The sequence below is a fragment of the Lissotriton helveticus genome, chromosome 4_1 (genome assembly GCF_964261635.1).
Source record: "Lissotriton helveticus chromosome 4_1, aLisHel1.1, whole genome shotgun sequence".
NCBI lineage: Eukaryota > Metazoa > Chordata > Amphibia > Caudata > Salamandridae > Lissotriton > Lissotriton helveticus.
Genome location: NC_136063.1, coordinates 677,732,190 through 677,755,306, shown reverse-complemented (window position 1 = coordinate 677,755,306; position 23,117 = coordinate 677,732,190).

Sequence of the window (23,117 nt, the reverse complement as noted above, 5' to 3'; positions counted from 1 at the left end):
AAAAAAATTGAGACTGTGAAAGAAGTATAACCCCTTCTTTTTAACTTCTTTGGCTGGCTTCTTTTCATTAACTGGATCCTGTAGATTTCTTCCATCTGATAAGGTGCAACATTTTCCTTTATTTACTGTTAAAGCAGAATGCCCTGCCCTAGCCCGAGGCAGGTGGAGGCCCACCACATGCTTTTGAAGCCCATACTGGCCCATTGTCATTCTGTATGTGACAATCAGCAGGCATTCAGAATGACAATGGGCTGGGTGTGGCTGCTCTCGTGCTCAGAGGATGAGTGTGAGGCACCCCATCAGGGAGCTGAGACTCCTCACAGGGGAACAGTGCTGTTCCCTGCAATACCCAAAATGACAGACAAATGGCTTCCGTAAAAGAGTTCATCATGGACAACAGATGTGAGATTCAAATCACGGACGGTCCCTGAAATTTATGGATGGTTGGACACCCTAGGCACAAGTGAGTCTGGTAAATGCGTGACCCCCTTCCCAAGACTCCACAGCCCCCTTGGGGGTCGTGCCCCACACATTGAAGACCTCTGGTCTAAGATGAAGATCTATTCTAACAAGGAGCCAAGAGGGAAAAAGGGAGAAACAGGGTTGCCCTCCACTCAAAGACCATCCAATTAAAAAAAACCCTGTCCCTTGGACTTGAAGAATTGGCATATTGTTTTCTCAGCAATAGAGAGGCCCACTGTCAGTTTCTACTACTGCACCACCAGATTTTACCAATTTTAATCTTAGGGTGTGATACCATGTCTCGTCCAAAATTGTTAAAAAGACTAGAGAAGTTCCTAGTGAAAGTTCAAAAAGACAGTCAGGATGAACACAGAACTGATGTCTGAACCCACAATTTGCGCAAGACAAGATGAGGATCCACAACCTCTTGTGGATGAAGAAGAAGACATAACACCTCACAGAAAAGAAAGTGATGTGAGGAAGTACTTTACTATACCTTCTGGGGAAAATAAGGTAATAGCAAAATATATCAAATGCACAGTTTGGGGCAAGCAGTTATCAAGAGAAACTGCAGAGAAACATTCAAGTGGGACAAGTTCTATGTGGAAGCACCGAAAAACAATTCATGAGAGGGTCTGAAATCAGATGATGTGAAAGAAAGCAGGTACACCAGGACAATCAACCTCTGTAGAAGCCTTGGGAAAACCATCATCATCTGCACTGTGAGGAATTAAGTGACATGGTTACACACTGCGTGAAATGCTACATACTAGTCTCTGTAAAATGTCTTCTGTGGGTGCATTCTTGGATACATTGTAGAAGCATCACTAGTAATTGTTTTTTTTGCATTCAAAGACTACATAGTTTTTCTGGAAGAGTGAATCCAGATGTTTCTTTGCATTTTGCCATCCTTACCCTTTTTACCTCCTTGTTCACTTATAGTTAAAATGCTTTGATGTGTCGGCGACTGTTTCAATGTGAGAGTGGACATATCATTGTGTGCATGAGTTTATGTCTAGGTGTGTTACTGTATGCGTTAGTAAGGGCTTGGGTATGCTAGTGCATGCATCAGTATATGCCTGAGTCTGTTAGCATAGGCATCAGTTTGGCTTGAGTGTGTTATTGGATGCATTACTGTTTGACTGGGCGAGTCAGTGTCTGCATTGCTGTATTCCTGGGGTTTTAAGTGTCTGCACTGGTATGTCCCTGGAAGTGTCAGTGTATGTGTCAGTGTATGCCTTGGTGTGTTTTTGGATGCAATAATGTTTGTCTTGCTGTGTCAGTGTCAGTATTGCTGTATGCCTGGATGTATCAGTGTATATATTGCTGTGTCCCTGGGTGTGTCAGTGTATGTGTAAGTGTAAGTGTATGCCTGGGTGTGTTACTGGATGCAATATTATTTGCTGGCTGTGTCAGTGTCTGTAATGCTGTATGTCTGGGTGTGTCGCTGTCAGCCTTGTTGTATGTGAGGGTGTTACAGTGTCTGTAACGTAAAGTCTCTGGGTGTGTCAGTGTGTACATCATACTGTGCCTAGATGTGCCATTTGATACATTACTGTTTGTGTCAGTGTCTGCATTGCTGTATGCCTTTGTATGTTATTGTGTGCATTGAAATATCCCTTTATGTGTCAGTGTGTGCATCAGAGTGTGCCTGGGTGTGTTATTGGATCTATTAGTGTTTGTCTGCCTGTGCCAGTGTCTAAATTGCAGTATGACTGGGTGTGTGAGTAGATGCATTGCTAAATCCCTAGGTGTATCAGTGTGTGCCTGGATGTGTTATTGGATGTATTAGTGTTTAGCTGAACGTGTCAGTGGCTGTATCAGTGTATAGTTGGGTGTGGTATTGACTGTATTGATTTGTGTCTATGTGTGTCAGTGGCTCTATCAGTGTGAGCCTGTGACTGTTAGTACCCTCTGCCTTTGTGTATCTGGTTTTGTGAGTTGCTGTACTGATGTCTTTCTAGGTGTGTTAGTAACTGTAGCAATCTTTCCTTGGATGTGCATCCTAAAAAGTTTAATTTGTTGAACAACACAGCAAGAACTACTTAGTAATAGATGGTGCAATTGATCTGCATTAAACAGAAAGAAAACTGAAATATTTATTAGTTTACAAATATTAGAATTACAAAAGTTACTTACAATTTCAACAATGCATAAAGACATTTTTCCTAGAAATAACTAGACATTTCTCATACTGTAAAAGTATGCATATATATATATATGGTCCAGTTGAAGGCATCAGCCGAAATGCGTCGACCGTCCCTTTGTGTTGCACATGGTGTGAGAGAAGGAAAATAAAATTACCTTGAAGGAAAACTGCTGTGCTGTGGACATTCTCTGTGCTGTGGATACTCCGTGGGGTTCTGCTGAGTTGTTCTGCTAATATATATATATATATATATATATATATATATATATATATTCACAGAAAAAACCATAGGTTATAGACCATATATAGTTAGGAATTAGCATTTACAAAACCTTGAAAATTCACTGAAAAAACCATAGGTTATAGACCATATATAGTTAGGAATTAGCATTTAGAAAACCTTATTTCACTCACACAAAACCATTGAAATTCCATATATAGTTAGTTGCACTAACTATATATCGCGCACCCGCAATCCACTGCTGATGATGTCACATATTACATCATTCATGACATGGTCAGTGACATCACTGATGACATCACTGATGACATCTCAAATGACATCACTGATGATATCTCTTTTGACATCAATGGTCACATCAATGATGATATCATTAATGTGACAATACAATGCATCTCCTCAACTTTAATATAACCTCTGTTACACCCAGTGTTAAATACAGAGTATAATTTTTGAAACCATTGACACACCAATACTAGTTACTACATACGCATTCACTGATTCCTACGTCTACACACACATTCACCCATTCACCCATACAATCATTCATACATACAATCACTCATCTTTACAACACTATCATATGCACTCATACACCTATACAGACACTCACACTCTGCCACTCATCCATGGAGTTACTCACACACCTAGTCAGTCCTGTAAAGAATCAATCACACTTCCATTTTCTAATCTACACAGTTAAACATAGAGTACCTTACATTTTCAAACATATACTAACACATACTTACTCTCTTATAGAATCACTGATACAAGTACACATTGATCTGCACAGAGTCACACACCTCCCAGCCAGCCATACACACACTCAGTCTCCCATACAAATACTTGTGCAACCAATCAATAACCCATATAGCTACTTATATAGCTACTGATCAACACATGCAGCAGCTTGCACAACAACAGACATACTGATGCACACTTTCAGACAGTTTAGTCACTAACCCGTGCATTTAGTAAGACGCATTTAATCACTCACTCATACAGTCAATCACGCACCTACTAAAACCTTCATTCAGACACTTATACATCCACTCATTCTTCAATATGTAAAACATATTTAAACTTTACAGAAACACATAATCACTGGATGTTGTCATCAGTGATGTCATCAGTGATGTCACTGACCATGTCATGAATGATGTAATATGTGACATCATCAGCAGTGGATTGCGGGTGCGCGATATATAGTTAGTGCAACTAACTATATATGGAATTTCAATGGTTTTGTGTGAGTGAAATAAGGTTTTCTAAATGCTAATTCCTAACTATATATGGTCTATAACCTATGGTTTTTTCAGTGAATTTTCAAGGTTTTGTAAATGCTAATTCCTAACTATATATGGTCTATAACCTATGGTTTTTTCTGTGAATTTCATTGTTTTTTTAACAGCTAATATCTGTAGCTGTAAAATGTATTCTTCTTTAAATCCAAAAATATATTTTATATGTTTATGAATAATTTTTTTTTTAAATATTTTTTTTTCTTCGTTCCCGCTTCGCGAATCGGGAAGCTTCCCGTTAGCTGACCTTGATGCCGCGAAATAGACCGCGAGCCGGTAAACGTTTCTTTACCGCAAGTGCCGCGTTAGAAAACAACATCGTGACGCCTCCCGTCCGCATGACGTTCCACGTTGTCGCGTGATACGTCATATGACGTGCTACGTTAGCGAACTGGTACGCGAAGCGAGTGCCAAAGCGCAGGTTTCTGGAAGCAAACCGGGAGGCCCTGCAAAGCGCTTAACGTAAACACAGCAAGTCATGTGACTTGGTAATAACACTTTTCATTGGTTCATTTCACTTTTGGTTTCCTAATGATGTAAGACTAGGTCATATAATCTAAAATGAACACTTTTGATTGGTTGAGAACTCTTGTTTTTCCCAAATGATGAAAATCCCTCCTTCTTTCCTCACTCTGACTTTCATCATTGTGAGAGAAAGACCCTTTGTGATCACTGAGCAATGGCTTCTTTAGTAGCTTCAGCTGGTGCTTCCCCACCACCTCCACCACATCCAAGGAAGAGTGGACCACCTGCTCAAGTTGTAATTCAACAAGAAGAAGAAGAAGAGGAACAGGAGGACGAGCACGAAGAGAGGCAGTTTTTGCCTGAGCAGCCCAAGACGTCTCACCGGAAAGAAAACTTCATTTGGCAATTTTTTAAAATTCCCAAAGGTCAGAAAAAAGTAAATGCAAGATACGTAACTTGCCTTATATGTCAAGATAGACTGTCCAGAGGGACCGACAAAAAATACAGTTTCGGAAACTACACAATGCATCGCCATATGACTAGGTGGCATCCTAACAACTACAGTGCTGCACAGTTTCGGAACGACCTAGATAATCTCCCTATTATGGCCAGAAGATCTGTTGTACCGGAAGTAACGGGACCAGAAGGCAGGGAGATGGTGCCAAATATACAAATGAGATTTGGTGAAGTAAAACACACCTGCGTATTTTGCGATGGATTCATTTCCTACGGAGAAAGAAGCATCACTCTGATCAACAGAGCTATTGACTATCATATGCAAGTTTGTCCGAAACGCCCAAAATAATAAATACTTCTTTTTTTTGTTTTGTTGCTCCTGTTGAGCCCTTTACAATGAATCGTTTTCATTGCCCCCTCCAAGAAAAACCCAAAAAAATATAAAACTGTTCCGAAAAATTCAAAAACATTAAAAAAATGTTCAGAAAAATAAAAAAAAAAGTTCTTTTCAGAACTACCTCCCCGTTATTAAAAAATTGGTACAATATTTGGAACTGTGCCAACCTCTATTTCTCTTAGTTCGCTTCCTAGTTCGCTCGCTGGTACGCGAACTGGAAGCGAACCAAAAACAGTAAGTATAAGGGAAGGAAACACACACTTATGTTAAAAGAAAGACAGCTATAGGGGAGTAAACTAGAGATACTATTACCCATAATCCACTACTGATGATGTCACATATTACATCATTCATGACATGCTCAGTGACATCATCAGCAGAGGATTGCGAGTTTTTTGGCAACATGCCTTATCCACGGTTTAATAACGCTGCCTTTTGCTTTATATAAGTTTTCAAATTGTATGAAATATATACCAATAGGTCTTTATGAACCTTTAGGTAGTGCTTTTGTTCATGAGGTCTGGTCGCTTCCATACACATACAGATGTTTCAAAGATGATCAAGAAGTTTATCTGAATGGAGAGGAATGCACTGAGACGCCAGATCATTCACTAATGTGTAGGCACATACAGTTACACGATTCATGCAACAAACACCGACCAAATATGGCTTGCGTGTTGCAAGGCACGCCAGTTCCTGCTATCATCCCCACGTTCAAGTTGTTGGAAAATGGTAGTTATTTGATGCTCAATAATGAAGATTGTTCTGAGTTAATTAAAAGTATTCCTTTTATCGTAACAGTAAGTGAACGGGTTATTTGCTGCAGAAATGTTCTATTTCCTCCCACACATGAACATAGGGAGTTTTCAATCTGGCCACAAATACCAACCTTGGGACACGTTTCAACGGCATGACAAGAATAAGAGCTCTTTTGTCTCAGAGAGAGGTGGCCTTGAGTTCGGCCCGTGAAACTTTCGTACTTCACATAGCGAACACCCGTACACAGGTTTGCCTTTCAATTTCAGCAACATGTTTCCGACTATCTTTAACGCATCCTCCACAAAATCCCTGGCACACTTTTTTAAAGTTGTTACCAGTGGTCTCGTGACTTCATTTGAGAAAATCTTTGGAGTCATCCCTGCTCCCTTTCATTCCATTTTCTCCACTCTGGTTCGTGGATTGCATTTTTACTTGCATTACCAGCGGACGCTCTTGTGCTTTTTTACATTTTTAAATATGGATGTCCCTCCTATGCAACCTCCGACCCTGCAGCTGCTGACACTGTTCCGCAATCGCATGCTAGAATATTATGGCACAATGCCGTTGGCGATATTAAGCACGGCATATGGATTATCTTTTCGGTTCTCCTACTTCACCTGTGTCCAGCCTGTATTTCACTGCCTGACCTGTGATTTCGATTGGGCCATTGATTTGTGTCTCTGCGGACCGGTTTCTCCTGACGTCGACTTTAATCAGCTGATGACTCCTATCATTACTCACGAGTTGATTTGTCCTGGCGAAAGGATTATGGCTGTGGCATTGATGCATGGACTACTTGGTCCCTGGAATTTACTGGCGGCAGCACAGTCTTTCTTGGAACACAGCTTTCTTGAAAACCCACCGAGCTGTCCTCTGATGGTGATAGAGGATCCGGTGCTGGGAGAGCACGTATGTTCTTTTCCGCTTTTAAATTGGATGGCTGAACTGTTTTCGGATGAAGACGGTGACTTCCTGTTGGAGGCTGTTGCAGCTTATTTTGCATACACAGTTATGTCATAGACCTTTTTCATGTTTCATATGCTGAGTACTAGCATTTCATTGACAATTCATTGACTTAATTGTCAAGTTTTTATTATTTACCTTGCCTATTGGCTTAAGACTCGATAAAGTACTTGGCTGTTTTATTTTTCTTTAGCATTGAATTTTCCTAGTTTTTAATGCTTTACCTTGCGGACCGTCCACATATAAACTTGCAATCTGCTCTCATGAGATGGCACTTCTATTATCTTATTCAGTTCGTTTCCGGATCATGAGGAGGTGTCATCTAGGTCCTGGATATCTTTACACCGTGTTAAGTTAGCATGGGCTCATTACCGGTTTAAACGCCATTTTTCCTTTTTTGCAACTTCTGCACACGACATTTAGTTGTTGCTTTAGCTTTCCACCTAGTAGTTCATCGTGGTTTACATGAGAATAATATGTTATTGGTCTACTATCTGCTTTACTTGTTAAACTATATCTGTACAGCGAGTGCTAAAGTTTCAAGAACAACACGATACAGAATTGTTATGAGGTCTGATCTCCACGACTTCATACTCATAACATAAGTGCAACTTCTGCCAATTCTGGGCATGAGGCGGGTTTTATATTGCTTTGCCGAACACACATACACAACAGTTGATGCGGTTCACATGAAGAGAGAGCTGGTGTATGCTGATGTGATTCCTTCAAATCTAAGACACTAAAGTATGGGCACGCCCTAAACCAACACAAAGAGACCTTCTTAGCAAATAATATAATATGTGTATTAGGGAGGGTGAGATATAAGCAGCCGCGGGCCGTGGAGGGAGTTACGGTGAGGCAGGGAGGCGGGGAGGGGGAGAAGCAGGGTGGAGCCCTCTCTACCTTGCCCCTCCCCCTCCCCGCCTCCCTGCCCCACCGTAACTCCCTCCACGGCCCGCGGCTGCTTATAAGTGTTGCTAACTCTTATTCATTTACAGCATGTTAACATACTGTCACCATTCGCTTTTTATGTACTAGTAACTATGCTGGTAATTTTGCTACTGATAATATGTGTACTTGTATTCTCCACCCTGCTTCTCCCCCTCCCCGCCTCCCTGCCTCACCGTAACTCCCTCCACGGCCCGCGGCTGCTTATAAGTGTTGCTAACTCTTATTCATTTACAGCATGTTAACATACTATCACCATTCACTTTTTATGTACTAGTAACTATGCTGGTAATTTTGCTACTGATAATATGTGTACTTTTATTATCTAAGGTACTACGCCTGAGAAGACGGCATTAGTAAATAAACATTTCAAATACACATGTGTTCTTCTTAACTCCATGTTCTGGTTTCTAAGAAATATATAACGACCGACTGTTCATGAGTTCCACGTATCCTGAGGTACTATAAGTTCATATTATGGATTGTCTAAACATTGAGAGTTTGTTATATCCAATGTGACACTGTACCTAGCTTGCTAAATAGTTTTTGATTACTAACGTGAGTTTTGGGACACCCTAATTCGCCGAGGTTCCAATCCTCTGTCCACAGTTCTGTGTGAGAACAGAAACCCTGCGACAGGGGCACCCCCGACCCTTGCTGGACCTTCATCACACTTGCGATACAACTCCAGCAATGCGCCACCTTTACGGCACAGATACATCACGCATCTGTGCTGTTTTTGCCCCGTGATGCGCCGCATTGTAAATGCAGCACACCATAGGTGACGGAACAGCGGCACAGAATGACTAACACATCCCTGGTGATGCGCCAGTCATCATAAATCTATCCCTATGCTTCTTATCTTGTTAGAGATGAACCGCCATATGTATCATCAAAGTTATTTGCATTTCCTAAATAGCGAACTTTAAGGAATAAATAGCGATTCTTTACCATTCCTAGTTTGCGATGAGCTATTTGCTAATTAGCCGAATGTAGCCCAATGAAGCCCAATGTAGCCCAATGTAGCCCAAAGATGGCCGCCAGACACACAAAAAAACAAATGTAGCCCAAATATCAGCCAGATGTAGCCCAACTATAGCCCAGTGACAGAATGACCAATCAGCTTCGCAAACCTCCGTTTCGCGAAGCGGAGCGCTGTTACAGATATATATCTTTTTTTGAACGTTAATTTCTCAAAATCCACTGGAGCACATATATTGAGACCTAGCAAAGGCACATCGGGCTACCAGTCCCTAATATTTTGCCAAGTTTCGTGCAAATCCATTCAGCCGTTCAATTATTATTTTTATTATTTTTTTTTGCCCCGCGGGGCCCTTTTAAAACCTCCACATCAAACCTAGGGGGTCAGCGAGGATCTACTATGCCCCCTTATAGTTATTTCCCCCTTTGTTTTGACCTCCTCTTGTCTCTCGATCCTACCGAGAGACAAGATGGCGGCCGCTACGGACTGTTTGGAATGTTGACAGACGCCGGAGAACCAATCAGCTTCGCTTCACAAAGCTCCGTTGCGCGAAAAGTCCGCGAACCAGAGCGCTAACCGGTCCGCTGTTACAGATATATATCTTTTTTTAAACGTTAATTTCTCAAAATCCACTGGAGCACATATATTGAGACCTACAAAAGGCACATCGGGCTACCAGTCCCTACAATTTTGCCAAGTTTCGTGCAAATCCATTCAGCCGTTCGGGCTAAAAGTGAGGCCAACCGCCCTATGGAAAACTCAATGTTAAAAACACGTTTTGGGACCCCCCTTTTTTCTCAGCCCCCACTGGACGAACCCCCCCCAAATTTTCAAGGGCTGCTCAGAAACAAAATGTGCCATTTTCCTGAAAATTTCAGCCAATTCCGTCCACAAACGCCAAAGTTATTAGACATAGAATTTTCAAAAAACCCATAGAGAAAAAATCCTAACTATATATACCTACTGGCGACCGCCAGTAGGTAATATATATATATATATATATATATATATATATATATATGCATTTAACTTTCCCTTTTATACTGCTCTCAGCTCCTTTACTCATACACCACAAAAGATGTATTTAATAAGCACATATCATTGAACAGGGGGGACAAAACTATCATAAAGATTGTAGAAAAGTTAGCCACTGCAACAATGTCTTATGTGACTCCATTTTCCCTAGTACTGTAACTATGTGAATGACTGTTGAGGTGTGTGATTTCCAGTATGGGTGTGTTAGTGACCCTTACATTAAATTAATAGTAAATATATTTATAACTTTACAAGTATATTTTTTTACATATCACAATACAATTTAAACAAAACTATTAACAAACAAATATAACATACATTATTTAACTGTTTACATACACAGAAACACACTGCAACTTGAACTTTTACAACAAAAGTAGCAAAATAGGAAAAGAAGAGATGAGTCATAGAAATGTAGAGGAAAAAATAGTTAACGAGGTACAAGGGAGGTATAGACATTTCACTGTGTAAATGGTAGTGTAGGAGTATTTATATTATTTGTCAGGATTAAATTGTTACGGTAGGACCCCACCCATGTACTTTCAGTGCTGCTGTCTATTTACTTTGCTTTGCTTCTGCAAATATTGGGGCAACTGCGTAAACCTGGGCATAGCAGGATAGTACCTCAACACGTATTTCCGCAGAGTTTGAAAAAAACTCAGTGGAACTACGCTACGCTCCCTTCCCTAAATGAATTAAAAATGAAAAAAGAAGACACATATCTACATGGCTGCCTCCTCCTATGCCTGGCCGCTCTCCTTCCTGCTCATCGCGTCCTTCTCCTATGAAAAAACACTAGGTAGTGCGATATGTTGACTATAAGTGGACAATTTGAAATAGTGGATAGAAGCAGATCTGAAGAAATATATGGTGCATTGCAGTATCCATCTACTACATTCAAAATAAATTGTGGGGATGCCATTGAACTCCATCAGATGAAGCAAGCTAAAATAACTCCAATAAGTGTCTGCAAGAAAATGTTTCTCATGTGACTTCTTCACAAAGCTCAGCATAGTCCCCCGGTAACTTCGTGGCACAGTTAGCAGATTTACATGAGAGCCATGCTGAGCCCTGTGATGGCTCCAAGGATTTTGCAAGTGCCCAAAAAACAATTTGTGGACATTTTACTGCCCATTAAACATGCTTACACTTTATTCATACCAAACCCATGGGGTCATGGAATCCCTATACTTAACCCTTCATCTGTTTCATATGCTTCTTTTCAGCCCTGATGACCATTTCCTGACACATATAATAGTGGCTGCAATTTCTCTGTGCAGGAGAGGTCAGTAAATCAGAACCTTGCTATGGCATATGGACCTACGGATTCACCTCAGGTGGATCCACGGATTGTCTGTGCCCCTAGATATAATTTTGATTTGAGGTAATATCTCTAAAACTGCTTAATGGATTTACTCCAAATACCAAAAAGTACGCTTTCTGGGCCAAGAGCTAAAATTCTGCAAAATTTGGTATAATTCCATCCAGCAGTTTGGGCAGCAGTCATGTTCAAAATCCCCACAGGAATTAGCACGGGAAAAAGGCATTTGGGACACCCCCTTTTTATCGCACCCACTTGACGGATCACCCCAAAACTTTCCAGACAGCAGCTGAAGTAAGCATCAAATTGTTTTTGAAAATCCTGTAAAGATTCGTTAACTGGCACCTAGATATAGGCAAGTCAAAAAACGCTGTTCCTTTGGAAACTAGGTCATAGCTACCTACTGGTGGACATTACACACACAAACACACACGCACATACACACAGCCACACACAGCCACACACACACACACACACACACAGCCACACACACGTCGAGCCACACATACAGAGCCACAAACACACAGAGCCACACACACACACACACAGACACACACACACACAGACACACACATAGAGCTACACACACACATGCACACACACACACAGAGCCACACACACACACACAGAGCCACACACACACAGCGCCACACACACACAGCGCCACACACACACAGAGCCAGACACACACACAACACCAAGCCACCACCTTTCTTTGACGGTGACTGTTGCACTCTAATTTAGTGGAAGGGCTTTCTCAAACAGTGATCTAGCCACATTTAACTTTTTTTTCCACAAACGAAGTTCTGGTTAGATTCTGTGGCGGGCCTGTGTGGAGTGTCACTGCGCGACAATGGAGGGCACAGCTAGGCAGTCTACGTGGATATTTTCCCCTAATAAACAAGTAAATTTGGATAAGGAGTGTTGATAGTGCCCCTAGTCTAGAACTTCTTCTGAGTTATGCTGATGCTGCCTACCGTAGTACATGTTAATACTGCCCATTCAAAAACTGGCAGCTCTGACTCTGCTGATGAGTGTGCCCTCGGCCATCTTAAATATGTGCAGGTCTGTCAAACATCACAGCTACTGCTTATTTTTACATTTCCGCCGATGAGCGTTGGTGGTGTTCCCTCGTGTGTTTGCCAGGTGTTGGTCCTGACTGCTAAGGCTTACATCACTGCGCGCTGCGCTTTGTAAATCAGGCGCCGCTTTATTTTTAAAACCTCCCGTTTTGTCTTCTTATTTAAAATTTAATTCTGCACTTTGCCTTGTTTTTAAATCTCACCTACCGCATTGCCTGCACGATAATCGTGCCCTCCACCGCGGCTTCAGCGGGCTTGCTATCGCGTTTTGGAGCGCCATCTTGGGAGTTGGGAGGGGACGCTGTAGACTGGGGACGAGCGCTCTAGCAGTCAGGCTGACTGGCTAGAGGCAATCAGGTGGGGACTATATAGGTAGCCAACAAAGGTGGGTCTGCCTGATAAGGCTTACATCACTGCGCGCTGCGCTTTGTAAATCAGGCACCGATTTATTTTTAAAACCTCCCGTTTTGTCTTCTTATTTAAAATTTAATTCTGCACTTTGCCTTGTTTTTAAATCTCACCTACCGCATTGCCTGCACCATAATCATACCCTCCACCGCGGCTTCAGCGGGCTTGCTATCGCGTTTTGGAGCGCCATCTTGGGAGTTGGGAGGGAACGCTGTAGACTGGGGACGAGCGCTCTATCAGTCAGGCTGACTGGCTAGAGGCAATCAGGTGGGGACTATATAGGTAGCCAACAAAGGTGGGTCTGCCTGCTAAGGCTTACATCACTGCGTGCTGCGCTTTGTAAATCAGGCGCCGCTTTATTTTTAAAACCTCCCGTTTTGTCTTCTTATTTAAAATTTAATTCTGCACTTTGCCTTGTTTTTAAATCTCACCTACCGCATTCCCTGCACCATAATCGTGCCCTCCACCGTGGCTTCAGCGCGCTTGATATCGCGTTTTGGAGCGCCATCTTGGGAGTTGGGAGGGGACGCTGTAGACTGGGGAAGAGCGCTCTAGCAGTCAGGCTGACTAGCTAGAGCCCTATATAACTCTGAGATGGTGACGCGCAGCGTGTGCGCTGCGTGTGCGGTGAAGCATCGCCGGAGTCACGCCAGAGTCCAGCCCGTCTGCGCCCATCCGCGCTGAGGACGGGCTGGTCAGGCAGACGACCGGGGTGGCTGCGGGGGAGTTCCCTCCTTTCAGGTACTCTTGGCAGGATATACAGACCCTTCGTCCGTCTAGGACTTCCTGCCATTATAAATTCAGGCCGGAGGACTTTCTCAATTCTCCCCCGTGCGTCTGTTTGCAGATAAGTTTGGCTGGGTCGGTCTCTTGCCTAGGCCCACTCACGGGCGCGAAAGGTGACAATACGAGCAGCTGTGCCATGAGGGAACATGGCTTCCTTTTAAATGCGCGTTCAATTATAAAACATAATGTGGTTTTTAAGAAGACAGAAGAACCCGCCTGGGTTTTTGTTACCGAGACGTGGGCTAAAGAGTCCTCGGGCCCTGACCTGGTGGAAGCTGTTCCCGAAGGTTATACACTGGTCAGACAGGATAGGGTCGGACGGATAGGGGAAGGGTTAGGTATCCTGTTTAAGGAGGGTCTGGTATGTCACACCATCAATCTAACTGATCCTCAGGAAAACTTTCAGGCCCTTCATTTCTCCATAAATGGGCCCTATGTGGTCCCATTTACGGGTATCCTTCTCTATCGACCGCCGGGGTCTAGAAAAGATTTTGAAAAAAATCTGCTCGGCATTTTAGAACCCTATTTTGGTCGCGAGCACCTAACAATTCTGGGGGACTGGAATTACCATCTGGAGGACCTGGAGTCCAAGGAATCCCTCTCCCTCCTGGATACTTTAACTGCTTGTGGGCTACATCAGCGAGTAAAGGGGGCCACCCACCAGGCGGGTCATATGCTTGACGGGATTTTCTCGAATGACGGGAGGCTGACTGTTAAAGATCCGCTTCCTCTCTCCTGGTCCGATCACTTTGCTGTCCCAATAAAGCTGACCTTTACCTCCAAGAATAGTAAAATAAGAGAAGGGAGTAAGAAGGAATCTCGGAGAAATTTTCAGAATATCTCAAATGAGTCACTTGCCCCGAGGATCCCTAGTGAGGCTATTGTCCGGGAGGAAGATGTAGGTTTGGCGGTACATCAACTAGAAACCGCCGTCAAAATAGCAATGGATGAGCTGGCCCCGGCCTCTCTGCGTTATTGCGCTAGGAAGAGGCCATCGGCCCCTTGGTTTTCTGAGTCGCTAAGGCTCTTTAGGCAGGGAGTCAGGAGTCAGGAACGCCTCTGGCAGGCCTCCTGGGATCTCAGGGAAAAAGAAGCTCATAAAACATTACTGAGGAGGTATAAGGCGGAGGTCATCAGAACCAAGCAGGAATATTTTTCAACTCTCACTGCCTCCCTGTCCTCCTCGAAAGAGCTTTTTTAAAATCGTTGACTCGCTTACCTCCCTGCAGATGCCTGACCCCGTCATTGGGTCGCAACAGCTCTGTAATGACATTGCCCAATTTTTTCAATCAAAAATTGGGGATATCTACACTGCTTTAGATTTCCTCCCCTTTCTCTTTTAGACCTGGAGAATCTTCTTGGTAGGATTAGGTCAGGCTCCCCGCTTGACCCATGCCCTCTTAAGCTCCTAAAGCAGTGCAAGGAGACTCTGTTGCCGCCACTTTTGGAGATCATGAACAGGGCGATGTGGGATGGGATCTTTCCATCGCAGTGGAAGAGGGCAGTGGTGAAACCACTGCTGAAAAAACCCACGCTGGATCCTGGGGTGTTAAAAAAATTTCGCCCCATTTCCCTGCTCCCAGCTCCTGCGAAGATGCTGGAAATACATATGAACCAGCATCTCTCAGCCTTCCTGGAAAACTCTGATTTTTTTGATCATTCACAGCATGGCTTCAGGAGGGGGCATAGCACGGAGTCTGCCCTAACCATTGTGCTTGATAACATCCGCACTAGAGTGGATAGGGGTCAGACTACCCTGCTCGTCCTCCTGGACCTCACTGCTGCGTTTGACACCCTCTCTCCCTCAGTATTAACATCTCGACTAAGGGAGATAGGGGTGGAGGGGTCTGCACTCAGCCTTCTTGCCTCCTTCCTTGATCGGAGAGAACAGAAAGTCAAGCTGGGGGAGTTTCAATCTCCATCCCTTCCTGTGCACTGTGGGGTTCCTCAGGGGTCGGCATTAAATCCGACCCTCTTCAACATCTATGTAACCCCACTGGCCAGGCTTATTAGATCTTTTGTGATGGAGGTAGTCTCCTACGCCGACGATACCCAGATCCTGGTGTCTCTCGCCCATTCTGTCACGCTGACTGCCTCCAATTTTAGACTATGCATGGAGGCAGTCGCCCAATGGATGATTAGCAATTCATTGAGGCTTAACGACGAGAAGACAAGAGATTCTGGTGTTCGGAGGAAAGAAGGAGATATGGTGGCAGAATGGTGGCCCTCCTAGTTGGGAGTCTGCCCAGTTCCTACGGACCTGGCCAAGAACTTGGGAGTCCTGATCGACCCTTCGCTTAGCATGCAGCAGCAGGTGAACAGAACAATTGCTACCTGCTGGGGTGTTATTCACATCCTTAGGAAAATCAAACACTATCTGTCTTTGCAAGCGAGAAAGCAAGTCGTTGTAGCCCTTATAGGGTCGAGATTGGACTATTGTAATGCGTTGTATGCAGGGATCAATAAAGGCCTGCTGCAGCGTTTACAAATGGTCCAGAACGCCGCAGCGAGATTTGTTTTAGACCTGCCCAGACGTTCATCAGCCTCCTCCGCTAGGAAACTCCTTCACTGGCTTCCGATGGAGGATAGGATCCGTTTCAAAACTCTCTGCCTGACATACGGAGCCCTGGCGAGAAAAAGGCCGGGAGGAATAAGAGATCTTTTGGTCCCTTATAGCCCTTCCAGAAATTTACGTTCGGCTAAGAAGTTCCTGCTACTAGTACCCCGCATTCGTAGAGATAAGTGGGGGGGCAGAGCTTCTCGAGTCTTGCGCCTAAATGGTGGAACACTCTTCCGGAAGAAATTGAGTCTCTGCCCACCATGCAAGCCTTCAAAAAGGCCTTGAAGACTCGTCTCTTTGCCAAAGCCTACGTGTAGTTTTATTTTTTGCCTTTTTTGAAGACTTTTGTCTGTTAGGCGTCTTGATGCCTCCGGGTTTTAGTTGCGCAATATAAGTTGTCTTTCATTTCATTTCATTTCACCGCTATACCGCACACAGATCATGCCAATTATTTACATATGTGTCAGTTCAGCTGAGGGATTTTGAATCCGGTACATTAAATGTGCGTAGGCATTGATTGTCCCATTAAATATACAACAGTCACTCTGAGGAGTGGTACGCTGCTGCCCTGTGGAAAATAAAGAAATCCAAGAACTGACACACCAAATTTGTGGTTGTTCTGGCGAGGCATGTGGATACTCGGTGTGTTTGTTTTGGGGGTGATGAGCAGCGGTTTTGTGATGTATTCCTATAGGTTCTGAATCGATCCCCCTATTCCTGACCCTATTCTGGTTAACAAACCAACAAGTTAACTAGCAGTCAGCCCATGAGGCAGCAAACCCCCATGATGCAGATACCGTTATCTGACGAAGCCACACTACGGCACAGGAACGTGTTATCTGATTAGGTCATAACGCTTGCGATCTAATTAGACAAGCGATATTCCTCCAGCCCCTGATAAGGCATACGGAGTTCTCTAAACAAATCAAACCTATGACAACCTGGGAAAAACCCTGCGGCCATTGTTTTGATTTCATCGAGAACTTCAGCAAAAGAATGTGCTAACGACCAAGTCGTATGACATCCTTATTGACGTATCTATGTCCATCCTTACGTCAATCTCGGCACCTTAAAGGTATAAATATTACCGATATTGCCCTATGCAAACACACGCGGTGGTGACGAGACGGAGCAGCCATACTTGCCGAAGCCCAGAGCAGAGCAGACCCCGCTGGCGCAGCCCCGCCTTCCTGACGCGCTGAGAACGAGACGCGCTGCTCTCTCCTGCCGAGAGATCCAGCACCGGCGCTTCCGGGTAGCCCTCGCAGGCAGCCTGGGATATTGAGACCAGAGAGAGAGATACCATCCCTCATTCATCCTAACTTCCAGGTACAGAACTGAATAACCCCTCACAGAGAATTCTTTAGTCAGTCACTTGGCAAAACAAACTTAACTTAAACTGTAACTTTCTATTCCCGCCCAACGTATTAGACTTAGGTCAGGTACACGGGGTAGGTGTAGCTAGAAACACCAGTTGAGTACGATTAGTCAAATGTATATATGTATGTATCTATTTTAATCATTTTTAAACCTTCATATGGCTTAGAAACCATATCAATGTTTTTACAGTATTATTTTATACTTCTGCTTCTAATGTATGCACTTTACTTAACCATAAGTATTGCAATAATATCGATCCATTTCTCTTGTATGAGAAAAGAGACTGATCAATAAATAACATCTTTTATTGAACACGCCCGTCTCTTCCTTTTCTCTACAATCTGATGAGACTAAGAATGCACGTACTGACTGAGTAAAATAAATTGCCTTTTGTTCACACGACTCTCGAGATATACTCTTGATTAGGGGAGAGCAAAGTTGTCATGTTCTATGGTTGTCAGAAACTAAATCCCTTCTTGTCTAATCAGGGAAGTTAATTCCTTCCTGAACATTCGAGAAAGTTTCTAGTGAACTCTGAGCTAAGCTGGCAAACCCAAAACTTTAAGTCTAATATCGACAGTAGTAGACCTAGTTAACGTCTGGTCTAGGCCTATACTATTGAAGGTATTATTCCAATGCGCAGAGCCTATTGGGATGATAGGAACTACACTACATGGCGCCCAACGCGTTTGGAAAGGGCGATAAAACTAACGTAAGACATTTAGAGTAACTCAGTCGTGCTTTCTCACTCAGACCCCTTTTTTCCATAATACTCCAAAGACGTCTGGAGTGGGTGAAAGGTAATATCCTCCAAAACCTTGCAGGAGGGAACTCCTATGTATGGTTCTTGGTATAGTCAACGTTGAAGGATACACTGTTCCAAAATATTGTGCATCTAATCTTTGTTTCCATAAGAAACCAGATCTGCAAACAAACTAAATAACCTTCTGGACAGTACAATGTCAGACAGTGAAGGAGAAAGAGAGGCACTAAGATTAGCAGCTGAAATAGCAGCAGCCGATACTGCACTGCAAGATGCAGACCAGGATATAATACTCATCCCGGTCATCAAAAGAAAATCTATAACCTTAAAACTTATAGAAAATGGACTGACACCTAGAGGTGGTACAGTCATATTCGTAATTGAGGCACACGAATATCGGCAGACAGAGGTATACTATTCATGGATAAATTTTCCGGCAGCAAATGCTGTAACAAAGTACTTCCACTATTACAAAATAGAGGAATCTCCTGAAATGTACACTCCGTTCGAGGAGGTGGAAGTACCACTCAAATTTCAAGAGCATCTGCTCTTATTTGATGGCGCCCTAAAACATAACAATCACATCACCAGGCTCGGTCCTTTAGGTAGACCAGGAGCAACGTGGCCGGTCCTAGCCGGATACACACCACATCCAGACATCGACGGGATGTCTGCAGCAGAGCTTTTAACACAGCTAAAACAATTAATAAAAGTACATAGACAATTAGTCCAGTATGTGATGCGGACTTCAACAATTCAACCAGCTATTAAAATTCCACAGCTGACCCCTCACCAGGGGAACACAAATAAAATTACACCACAGAACATACAATCCTGCCTAGGTAAAGTACCGGCTAAACGGGAACAAATACCATTCTGGTTGGCACAAAAAATCACCCAAATAGAGGCGGTGTTTCCAGACACCACCCCGTTAGAAAAACACAGGATTCTGACTATCTGTCTTCCAATGGGAATCGCACCACACATTGAGGACTGTGACACTTGGGGTACAGTCTTTGCTTCCATCTACACAAAAACGCACGGTGTTCCATCCATTTCGGTAATACCAAATGTGCTAAAACAAATTCAAGACGAATACGGTCCAGAACCCGCTTTAACTCTTGGTATGAAATTACTAAAAGACTTCAAGCAGGTCTCGGCTATATTACTAGCCAACATCAAGGGAGACGCAGCAAACGTGGCGATCCGCCAGAGGTTAAAAGAGACAGATATAGCAGACCAACCAGCTGAAATTGGCAGAATCATAGAAAAATCCTATGAGGAACTAGGTAGGGATAGTTTAGGTGGAATACCAGTAAAACCACAACTGATTGAAAGTCCTGAAAAAATATTTTTTAATAATAATTCAACATCACCAAAAAAGAACTGGGATGGAAACAAACAATCCAATCCTAAAGAAAAGAAATTCCAGTCCAGAGGAAGGTCTCCTAGGCGAAGAGAGAAATCTCCGAACCAAAGACACAGGTCACCTCAGAGTGACCCCTCTGGGAAAAGATATAACCTTAGAAATAGGGATAATATAAAGAAGCCTGATAGATATCAAGACATTGATACACGTCCCTCTCAATCTTTTCAGACTTCCTCGCAGAAATCGGAAAGAAGAGGACGATCAGAACAAAGAGAAGAGCACGCCAAGTCCAAAGACAAGGAACCTGCTCATCTAAAAAAGAAATTACAATTTCCAAAAAAGAAGGTAGCCAGTATCAAGGTAGTTAACAATGCCGAGAATACTGAGGACACAACTGAAAAACGGAGAATGGGCTCAGACAATGCTAGACAGCGCAGCAGAAGTGAGCATAGCTCGCAAAGTCCTGATGAATCATCTGGAGACAGTGGACACGAATGAATATCTTCAAGTGGAAACTGCAGACACCAGAGTTAGCAAACCTCACAAAATATATGAAATTACATTACGTATAGAGGGGGATAAGACTAGAAAAATAAGGGGACTATTTTGGGATAATCTCTCCAAGGGCTATGACATCCTTCTAGCTGAAAAAGACTGGCCACCAGAGTTTGTCAGGGAGTGCCCTCATGGCGAAGAAATAATTATGCCTGCCTTCTCAAATCATATACCAATTCATAAAAAATACACACTTGCTAGAAAGTGGGCAGTAGCTCAAGCTCCTGCTTTATATAAAAATCACGTAGGATGGGATGAGGACTCTCCTCCTCACAAAATCCAGTTAAAATCACAACCTACTGCACAAAGGCAGTACCCAATTAAGCAAGAAGCTAAAAAACAGGTAAAAGAAATCCTAGATCAGCTAGAATACCAGGGGGTGATTGAAACTTGCACCTCACAAATGAACAACCCTTTGTTTCCGGTCTCCAAACCAGACAATTCATTTCGTCTAGTTTTGGATTACCGACACCTTAACTCATGTTGCAAAACTTTTGCAGTGCAAAACTCACATAGTGCTGCACTAATGAATAACATAGTGCGCAAAAAATACAAAACAACATTAGACATCTCTAATGGATTCTTTTGTCAAAACATAGCACCAGAGAGCAGATATTTGTCTGCGTTCTCAATAAATGGCACTCAAAAACAATTCTGTCGGTTGGCCCAGGGTTACAAGAACAGCCCGGGAGTATTCTCAGCGAGAGTAACAGAATTACTACAAATATATGATGATGAAACATTATCTTATGTCGACGACATTTACTTAACAGATGATGACTTGGAGACTCACTTGAAGAGAGTGAACACCATAATACTTGGGTTCGCAGCAGAGGGTTACAAATTCAACTTTAAGAAATCTAGAATTGCCCATCTGAAAGTCCTGTTCTTAGGATATGAATTATCAAGTGAAGGCAAAAGCCTGGCTGACAATTTCCTAGAGAAATGTGCCGTACTCCAAGCACCTAGAACACTAAAAAACTTACAGTCAATTCTAGGCTTCCTAAATTTCGGAAGAACATACATTGCAAATTACACAGAAAGGGTCAAACCCCTTTATGATCTAATTAAACCAGATTTTAAAAGAACCAATTGGACTCAAATACATACAGAAATTCCGAGATCCTTACAAACAGACATGTTAATTAAAACAAAATTAGAAACACGTGATAACACACGCAATCTTGTGATTCGAGTCATCCCAGGGAGATGCGGATTCACATACCTGACCTCTAATGAGGGAGAAAAGGTACCAATTGCATTCAAATCACACTTGTACACAGAAGCTGAAAAGAAATTCAGTATTAAAGAAAACATTGTTCATGCAGTTCAAACCACAATAGCTAGAGAAAAAGACAAAGCTGACGGTAGACATATCATAGTCAGAACAGCAGAACCAGCCTTTGAGGCATTAACAACACCATGTAATTTACCAACAACAACGTTGAATCCGGAATGGATACAATGGGTGAATTCAATCACAACGGACAAAGTATACTACTACTTTCATCCAGAACTAGAAGAGTTAAAAAATCTAGAATATGTAAGAACATTCCCTCTGCCAATCGACATTCTGCCTTTACGACATTACGCCTGTGTAATCTATACAGACGGACATGCTCAACCCCCCGTTTGGGGAGAACAAGCATACAACCCCACATGTGGGATTACAAAAGAAGTGTGGCGCGGAGGTAAACTAAGACCCCTATTAACAAAAACACACTCAGTAGAAACTAATTCAGAACAACAGACTGAAATAATAGCATTGAAAATGGCGCTAGATAATGCGGATCGCGAATTACCGACACTTATAGTGTCTGATTCATATTACTGCGTCAAATCATACAACAAGGATTTGCAGACATGGATTCAAAACGGTTACAAATATGACACAGATGCAACAATAAAGCAGAAACTGCTTTGGGAACAAATAGCTCTTTTACAAAAAGAACTACCAAAGACTCACGTGACACACTCACTGAGTCATCAACGTGATGGCGTTCACGTTGCAGGGAATTCATTGGCTGAAACAGCCACAGCGGCAGCCACTAAATCGGCTCCCGTAGTTCGAAAAAAGCGTACATTAAAATACATTGACGATGAAACAGTGCTGGCGGTGAAAACGTCATCAAAAGGCGACTGCTCAGCGCTACCGATCAACTATCCACTCAATTATACATACATAATCGATGCAAACTCCGTCCCTTTTGCTCGAATCCCTGGAGTGGGGGATAGAGTGATCCCAAACATGGACAGGAGAAACTTGTTAATCGCAGACGCACATATGGGCGAGGGTCTCAGACACCTCAAACTAAAAGATTCTCTGGAAGACTTACAATCAAGGTACTGTTGGCCAGGCATGAGCCTGCATCACACCGTGTTTGTAAAAAACTGCCCCAACTGCAACAGGAATCGCAGAGGTGAGAGGAACGGTGTAACACCGTGTCGTTTCACTCCAGAAGAAATCACCAGTAAAAAGCAAGGCTTGCGATTAACATATACAGGCTAGTTTCCACTTATAATGTCGATCACCAGCACTCGGCTGACGTCTGGACTGTTATACAGAGATTTGCGAGTCTAAATGGCATATACGCTAAGAGCATGCTACGTCTGACCATTGTTTTCACTCTAGCCCTCCAGCCTGAGGGGAAACATGGCCAAATGAGCACAGCACAGCGGGAATCTTCTCACTTCCTTCTTGAGGGATACGGGATGGTGTAAAGAAAAAACCAAGG